Source organism: Suricata suricatta, chromosome 15 (genome assembly GCF_006229205.1).
Source record: "Suricata suricatta isolate VVHF042 chromosome 15, meerkat_22Aug2017_6uvM2_HiC, whole genome shotgun sequence".
Classification (NCBI taxonomy): domain Eukaryota; kingdom Metazoa; phylum Chordata; class Mammalia; order Carnivora; family Herpestidae; genus Suricata; species Suricata suricatta.
This window is the reverse complement of record NC_043714.1, coordinates 77,908,074-77,915,460: the sequence shown is the minus strand read 5'-3', so window position 1 is coordinate 77,915,460 and position 7,387 is coordinate 77,908,074. Positions and strand designations below refer to the sequence as shown.

At 59.4% G+C, this 7,387-nt stretch overlaps 1 protein-coding gene across 2 annotated transcripts in view; it reads left to right on the top strand.

Moving 5' to 3' along the window:
* The first annotated feature begins 4,277 nt into the window (after positions 1 to 4,277).
* OPLAH (5-oxoprolinase, ATP-hydrolysing) overlaps positions 4,278 to 7,387 on the top strand; it is a 12,997-nt gene continuing 9,887 nt past the window's right edge. The window contains exon 1 of one of the 2 annotated variants that reach the window (XM_029923178.1): positions 4,278 to 4,508. The gene's annotated coding sequence lies outside the window, so the exon portion shown is untranslated. The remainder of the gene's footprint in view (positions 4,509 to 7,387) is intronic. The other variant, XM_029923177.1, reaches the window with a different exon arrangement.

Sequence of the window (7,387 nt, the reverse complement as noted above, 5' to 3'; positions counted from 1 at the left end):
ACCTGGCTCCGCGGCGGGCTGGGCGTGGCTCCGCGGCGGGCTGGGCGTGGCTCCGCGGCGGGCTGGGCGTGGCTCCGCGGCGGGCTGGGCGTGGCGGCCGTGGGTGGGCAGGGCCCTCAGCAATCTGTGCCCTCCGGTGCTGACAAGTTAGAATGAGATCACAAAAATGGTGCCTCTGGTAGGTCTGTCCCTGGAAAGAGATTCATCGAACAAGTTCCTTCCTCTCCAGTAAACAACTTAGGATTAGTAAATGCGTCTCATTCATACATGGTCTGCGTGCTTGCAAACTGGTGTTTGTGTACTAGGTCCTGGGATGAGTCAGTCTGCGTGTGAGGTTTTTATTTATTTTTTTCAATGTTTGTTTATTTTTGAGAGACAGAGAGAGACAGAGTGTGAGTAAGGGAGAGGAAGAGAGAGAGGGAGACACAGATTCCAAAGCAGGATCTAGGCTCTTAGCTGTCAGCACAGAGCTCCATGTGGGGCTCAAACACACAAACTGTGAGGTCAGGACCTGAGCTGACGTCAGACGCCCAACCTACTGAGCCATCCAGGTGCCTCTGTGTGTGAGGTTTTTTTTTTATTTTAATATTTTATTTATTTTTGATACAGAGCATGAGAGGGGGAGAAGCACAGAGAGAAGGAGACACAGAATCTGAAGCAGGCTCCAGGCTCTGAGCCAGCTGTCAGCACAGAGCCTGATGCGGGGCTTGAACCCAGGAACATGGGATCTGACCTAAGCCGAAGTCGGAGCCACAACCGACTGAGCCACCCAGGCGCCCCTGTGTGAGGTTTTTAAGAGCATTCCCTACAGGTCCGTGGTTTTCCTGGACAAAATGTCCATTGCTTTTCAAAGCCAGGTGGTCTGGGACACTCAACTCTTCTGTTCAGGATCTAGGGTCTGGGGTGTCTGTAGGATTGGGGTGTCTGGTGTTGACATCTCGGGGGCAAGTTCAATATTTTTGAGATCCCTTCCAATTGTAGAATGCTGTGGTTGGGGTGGCCTTTCTGTTTGTTTGGTTTGTTTTTTTTTTGTAGTTGGTTTTTGTTTGTTTGTTTTGGTTTTGATGGGACCATGTCTCTGACTCTCCTATTTCTTTTTTTTTTTTTAGGAAATTATTTTTTGGGGAGTGCCTGGGTGGCTCATTCGGCTGGGCATCCAACTTTGGCTCAGGTCATGGTCTTGAGTTGCTAGGTTTGAGCTCTGTGTCAGGCTCTGTGCTGACAGTCAGAGCCTGGAGCCTGCTTTGGATTCAGTGTTTCTCTCTGACCCTCCCCTGTTCTCACTCTGTCTCTCTCTCTCAAAAATAAATATTTTTTAAAACTTTTTAAAAAAGACCTTTTAAAGTTTATTTATTTTGAGAGAGACAGAGACAGCACCAGTGGGGGAGGGGAAGAAAGAGAGAGAGAGAGAGAGAGAGAGAATCCCAGCAGCCTCCTCACTGTCAGTGCAGAGCCTGATACAGGGCTTGATCCCATGAACTGTGAGATCATGACCTGAACCAAAATCAAGAGTCAGAAGCTGAACCGACTGAGCCACCCAGGTGTCCCTCTTCTATCAATTTCAGTGCTGCTTTGTAGTCCTTTGCTGTGGAGGCTTTGTTCATCCAGTTTTCAGGGCTTTTTCAGAAGAAATCTCTCCCTATGTGGTTGTAAATTTGTTGTGTTCTTGGAAGGAGAGGAGTTCAGGATCTTCTATGCCTCCATGTTGTGAAGAACTTTCTTTAGTATTTGTTGTACGATAGGTTTTCTAGCAGCAAATTCTCCGTCTTGGTTTATCGTGGACTGTCTTTATTTTACCTTAATTTCCTAAATATTATTTTCCAGAATCCAGGATTCTTGCCTGAGTCATTCTTTCGGGAACTCTGAGTGTGTCGTCTCGTTTCCTGCCCTCCGTTGTTCCTAAGGGGAGGTTAGGTGTTGATCGCCGTAGACTCTGTGTCTAAAGTTCTCTGCTGTCTTAGCAAGCAAGTGGGACACACACAGGATTAAAAAATAGGAGAGAGAGATGACTAATGTCCAGGAAAAGGCAAGAGCCCGAATAAGGGTCTTCGCCCCATATTTATTAAGATCAGAAGGCTTACAGACGTGATGGGCGTTCACAAAGAGACAAAGAAACTGTGAACGTGAACTTAAGGGAATGAGGGAAAGTGGGGGGGAGGGTTGAAGATACACAGTGTTTGGGGTTTGGGTAGACGTAAAACAGACTCCAGGCGCCGGGCAGACCGGCAGGTAGGAGGCGCCGCGTCTGTACCGCAGCCAGCCCGGGGCGGAGGCCGAGGGGGCGGAGGCCGAGGGGGCGGAGGCCGAGGGGGCGGAGGCCGAGGGGCAAACAGCCTCAGGGCTGACGAGACGCCAGCTCCGCTCGGCTGCTTGGCCTGCAGCGCAGTGGTCTATAGTCCAATTCACCTGTTTCGCCTGACGGGCCCTGTTCTCCCGTGAAAGCAGCTTCTCTGCTTTGGGACTAACGTGGGGGGCGCTTTCGGCCTGCACGCCCAACATGGCTTGCCTCGTACACGTTGTATTGAGGGCTTCCGCGCCCATGCCCGTCTTGGGTCTTTGCCTGTCCCTCTCTGTCTTTGGGGCTCAGCACGCCCTAGCCTCAGGGTGCCCGTGCTCCGTCCTATTCTCGGGTGCCGATCCCGTTCACCCAAACTCGGGTGTGAGCATACTATGGCTTTTTATTTCCCTAAGCCTTGTTACCCCATTGCTATAAGCCCAGGGGGATTCCTAAGCCCATCCCCCACCGTTGATCTCACTGGCTTTTTTCAAATGTGAGGGAGTCATTTTTATCTTGTGACTTTGGAGGTTTTCTCTTTGTCTTTCAGTATTTTGCCTACGACATGCCAGCTCCGGGAGGCCGCCCCCACTCCTTGCCACGCAGCCCCTTCCGCAGTGGAGGGTCTCTCTCGGCGTGGAATCGCCTTCACCAGGAAGACACCTCTTCCTCCAAGGACGCCGGGTTCAGTGAGTCTCATCCAAGACAGTCTCCCTTTGTTCCTCAGTTGAGCCACTTAAATAACCTAATCACAGCGCCAAGCCCTCATGTTCTGGGATATGCAGGGCATGTACCCCAGGCAGGGGACCTTGGCGGCCTGAGTGTTCTGTCTTCTGACCAGTGCCCCCCCCGCCCCCCAAGAGTGTCCGAGGGGAGGTCAGCTGCCCTGAGCCTGTCGTCCCTTTGAGGCAAGACGTCTAGTCCTTCGGAAGCACTCTACTCCACAATTATTAGAACCAGGACACTTCCTCCTTACAGGACTATTAAAATTGTGACCATTTCCTCTGAGGTTGAGTGCGGTCCCCGCCCATCCCCTGGAGCACCGCCTCCGCGCGGTGAAGACCCCAGCTCACCGGCCACCCTGAAGCAGTGGGGAATGGTGTTCAAACCCCAGGAGGACTTCCTGGTTGACAGACGGCAACTGTGCCCAGCGGGCCAGCAGGCAGGAAACGATGGCGTGAAGTCAGTGCCCATCATGATATGAGAAAAGGAGAGAAAGGGACAGCAAAGGCACAGAGCTGTCCCAGTAGAGGACACAGCACAATACAGAAGGCAGTCCTGCCTCTGCTCTAAGATGTGAGCCCAGGGGTTACACGTCGGGCTGCCCCACCCCCCTGAAGATGCCTCCGACCTTCCGTGGGGTTTTCCTGGCCCCTCCCCTTCTGTGTGACACAGCGCTCCCTGCTGTCCCTGCCCCAGGCGCAGTACCACCTGCCCCGTCCAGGTCTCCAGCCCCGTCCTAATGCGCCTGCGACTCACCCCGTGTCTCCCATTCCGCCCGCCCGGGCCTGCTGTGCAGCTCCGGCTGCTTCCAGGCTGGAGGTGCCCTCCCTCAGGGCAGCTCCTACACCCGCTCTCCTGGCACCTTGAGACGCAGGGCTGGCTGTGGCCACCTGGGGGCCGCGCCCGCCGCCCAGCCCCAGGCCTGGCATGGGCAGGTTGGGGCGCTGCAGCCGGGGGCCCGCGGGGAGGCCTGTTTCTCTGACTCCCTCTCCCTCCGTGCCGGGCTGGCAGGACGAAGCTTCTGTCCTCCAGGAGGGGCATCCTGGAGGGACCCAGGGCCCTCGCCAGGTCCGGGCTCCTCTAGTCATTTGGTCCTCAGGGGCCAGAGGTCAGAGGTCAGCTGTGCCCTGCTCAAGGTGGTCGGAACCCCCGGGCCCTGGCCCTGAGGCCTCGGAACTCGCCTGAGGCCCGGGGGCGGGGGCAGCTGCTGACCTCACAATGAGGGGGTCCGCTGTTCCTGGCCAGCGTGCCAGCTGCTGCCAGCTGCTGCCAGCTATGCCCCTCCTCAGCAGCTACGAGGGCCTGCGGCAGGAGATCCAGCGGCTGGCCCAGGAGAATGAAGAGCTCCGGCGGCTCGTGCAGCTGATCCAGGAGAACCAGGAGCTGAAGCTGGTGCTCCGGAACCGGGGCAGCAGCCTGGGCTTCTGCAGCTCCGGGATCCTGGCCGAGGTGGCCGCCAGCCCCCGGCTGCCCCGGCGCAGAACCATCAAGTTCAAGGATGCTGAGAGAGGTGAGGTGCGCCAGGGCCTGTGGGGGCTCTTCTCAGATGCCCACGAAGCTTCACTCGTTTGAGCTCGTGCCAAGACAGCAAAAAGTGGGGGGGACCCCTGCTCCCGTGGGGGTGGCGACACTTCCGGTGCTGAAGGTGCTGAGGAGTAATACGGAGGCGGGGCCGTTAGGAAGGGCAGCAAGGAGAAAGTAACATCTCCAGGAAACTGACGTTGGAGCAGGACTGGACCAGAGTGAAGGAGCCACGAGGCCGGGGTAGAGCTGAGGGAATAATCTGTGCAAAGGTCCTGAGGTGGCTGCAGGTTGAGGGTGTGGAGGCGCCGTGCTGAGGCCAGCGTTGGTGACGTGGAGGGCAGATGAGGACCAGGAGGGCCTACAGATCAGGGTGGCGGGTAGTTCTCCTGGTGAGAAACGACAGGCTTGGCTAGGCCGGGGGTAGGAGTGCAGGGGGCTCCGGATACGCTTTGGCAGGTCGGGCGTGCCGGGTGGGGAAGCGGCCCTTGAGGGCAGTTCCTGCGGTTTGAGCACTGCAAGGGCACTCCCCCTGGCGTGAGCAGGCCGAGGGGACCCCTGCCTGCATGGGGACGGACAGACGCGGAGCGAGTGGGGCCGTGTCAGTCCCGGCCCTGGGCTCCATCCCTGCTTCTGAGGGCTGGAGATGTTAGCAGGGCAGACCCGTGTCTCTGGAGAGCCGGGGTAGGGGTGTGGGCTGCTCCACCAAAGCAGTGCAGGCCGGACGACTTCAGGTTCCACTTCCTGCTGTCCTGGAGGCTGGAGGCGGAGACCAGGGCGCCCACGGCTCTTGGTGAGGCTCCCTGCTGGCTGATAGGGGACCACTGTCTAGCCATGACCTCACATCCTGGAGAGTGTCTTCTGTCTTTCCCTGTAAGGGCACTGATGCCATCATGGGGAGCCACCCTCATGCCTTGGTCACCTCCCAAAGGTCCCGCCTCCAAATGCCGTCACTTCACGTGGCCGCCTTCATCACGGGGATGTGGGGGGGCACAATTCAGGGCAGAGCGGAGGGCAAGCTCTCAGGACACACGCATCAAGACGATGTAAAGGAGGCTGGCAGGAGGGAGTCCATGAGGCAGGTCAGGACCCCAAAGCAGAAAGGGCTTCCCAGAGACAGAACTGGGGAACGGGTAGGTTGCACAAGGTGGCCAGAGGCCAGGCACTGGGGCGGCTAAGGGGCCTTCTTTGGTCTTGCTTGATGTGATTTCAGGGGAGGTGAGCCTCTCTTGAGCCAGGAGGCGAGGGGGGGTGGAGGTGCACCCTGAGGAGCAGAGCGCTTGGGGGTGCTGCTGGAGGGGTGTGGGGGCGGGGCCTCTGGAAGATGCGGTTGTGCGCTGAGGATCCCCAGCCATGGGCTGAAGGTGGGCGGGAGGGGGGGTGGTGGCCGGGGTGATGCCCGTGGGCAGTGAAGAGGCTTGGCCGAGAGACCACAGGCTGAGCACAGCACCCCGAGGAGTGGTAGGTGCGGCCGGGGTCATGGGAGTCTCTCTGGATGGGGGTCAGCAGAGTGTCAGGACCCAGAGGCCACGTGGGGAATTTGGCGGGGACGGGAAGGTGGGACAGTCACCAGTCACGAGGGAGAGTGGGCTGGATGCACCTGTGGGGGCATAAATGGAGGCACGGTGGGGGTCTGGGGGGTGGGGGCGGTTCCTGACTGGAGTGGGGCTGCTGGACCGCCATCTCGCCATCTCGTGGTCAGCCCAGCGCCGGTCAGGGTGGAAGTTCCAGTATGGTGGCTACAGTTGTGGTCTAAGTGCCCAGCTGGACTTGAGGGATGGGAAAGGTGACAGGCAGGTCAAGAGTCTGGGGTCTGGGGATGGTACCATGGCTGGCGCCTGCTGCTGGGTGCACAGCCAGTCATCTGGGCATGGTCACAGCCATTCTCTGTGGCGGGGCCCCATGTGCTGGGGAGCTCAAGTTCATGGTCCAAGCAGGGCTACAGGTGGGGAGAGACCAACCAGAGCCTGCGCTGGTGGGGGAGGCCACAGGCCACCTTCAGGAGGTGTGAGGTGGGGTCAGAGGTCACAGACACTGACACTGCCCTGAGTCCCTGAGTCGCATGTGTCTTTCTTGGTACAGTTCTTTCCAAATCTCTCATCCCGCACCACTGCACAAAGAATGATGAGGCTGCGGGGGTGCTGGTCAGAAGGAGCCCCTGCAGCCCGGGGTGCGGCGCCCCCTCACCTCCCCAGCGGAGCAGGCCTCCAGGCCCAGCAAGGCTCCTGAGGAATGGGGAAGTCCGGGTGCGTGTGTGCGTGACACTGCCTATGTGGCCATCTGGCCCGGTGTGACATTGGGTGAAGCTCCCTTCACCTGCTCTTCCCTCGGCTTGGGACCCCTCCCTCGGCCATCCCTGCCATTTCCTCCTGGGAGCTCTCAATGGCCTGCTCCAGGCCCTGCACGGTTCGCTCCACTCCAAGCTGGACACCGTTCCTCCGTGGAGAAACCGGCCAGGGTGGGGCACCCTTGCCCCATCGTCAGGGCACTGGCCACGGCTTTGGGGGACAGCAGTCCTGCTGCTGTGAGGGTCCCGTTGCACCCAGCCTAGCCTGTGGCAAGGTTGGCCTGGGGGGGGGGCAGCAGCGGGGGTCGATGGCTTGCGGAGAGAGCCGTGCCCGCAAAGCCTGCGCGCAGGCGGGGAGCAGGGGGGTTCTGCGGGGCGCGCGCCCGTGCTCCCCCCACCTTCCCCTCGCGGCACGGCGGCCTCGCGCCAGGGCGCAGTTCGAGCTCGTCTGGACTCTATTTGTTTGGCGGATGGACTGCTCCCCCTTCCCCGAGGCGCCTGGAGCGGCCGGCTTAGGGCCCGGCGGCCGGCTGCACCGAGGTGGCCGGAGGCCGGGGACGCGGCGCGGGGGGCCGCCCCCG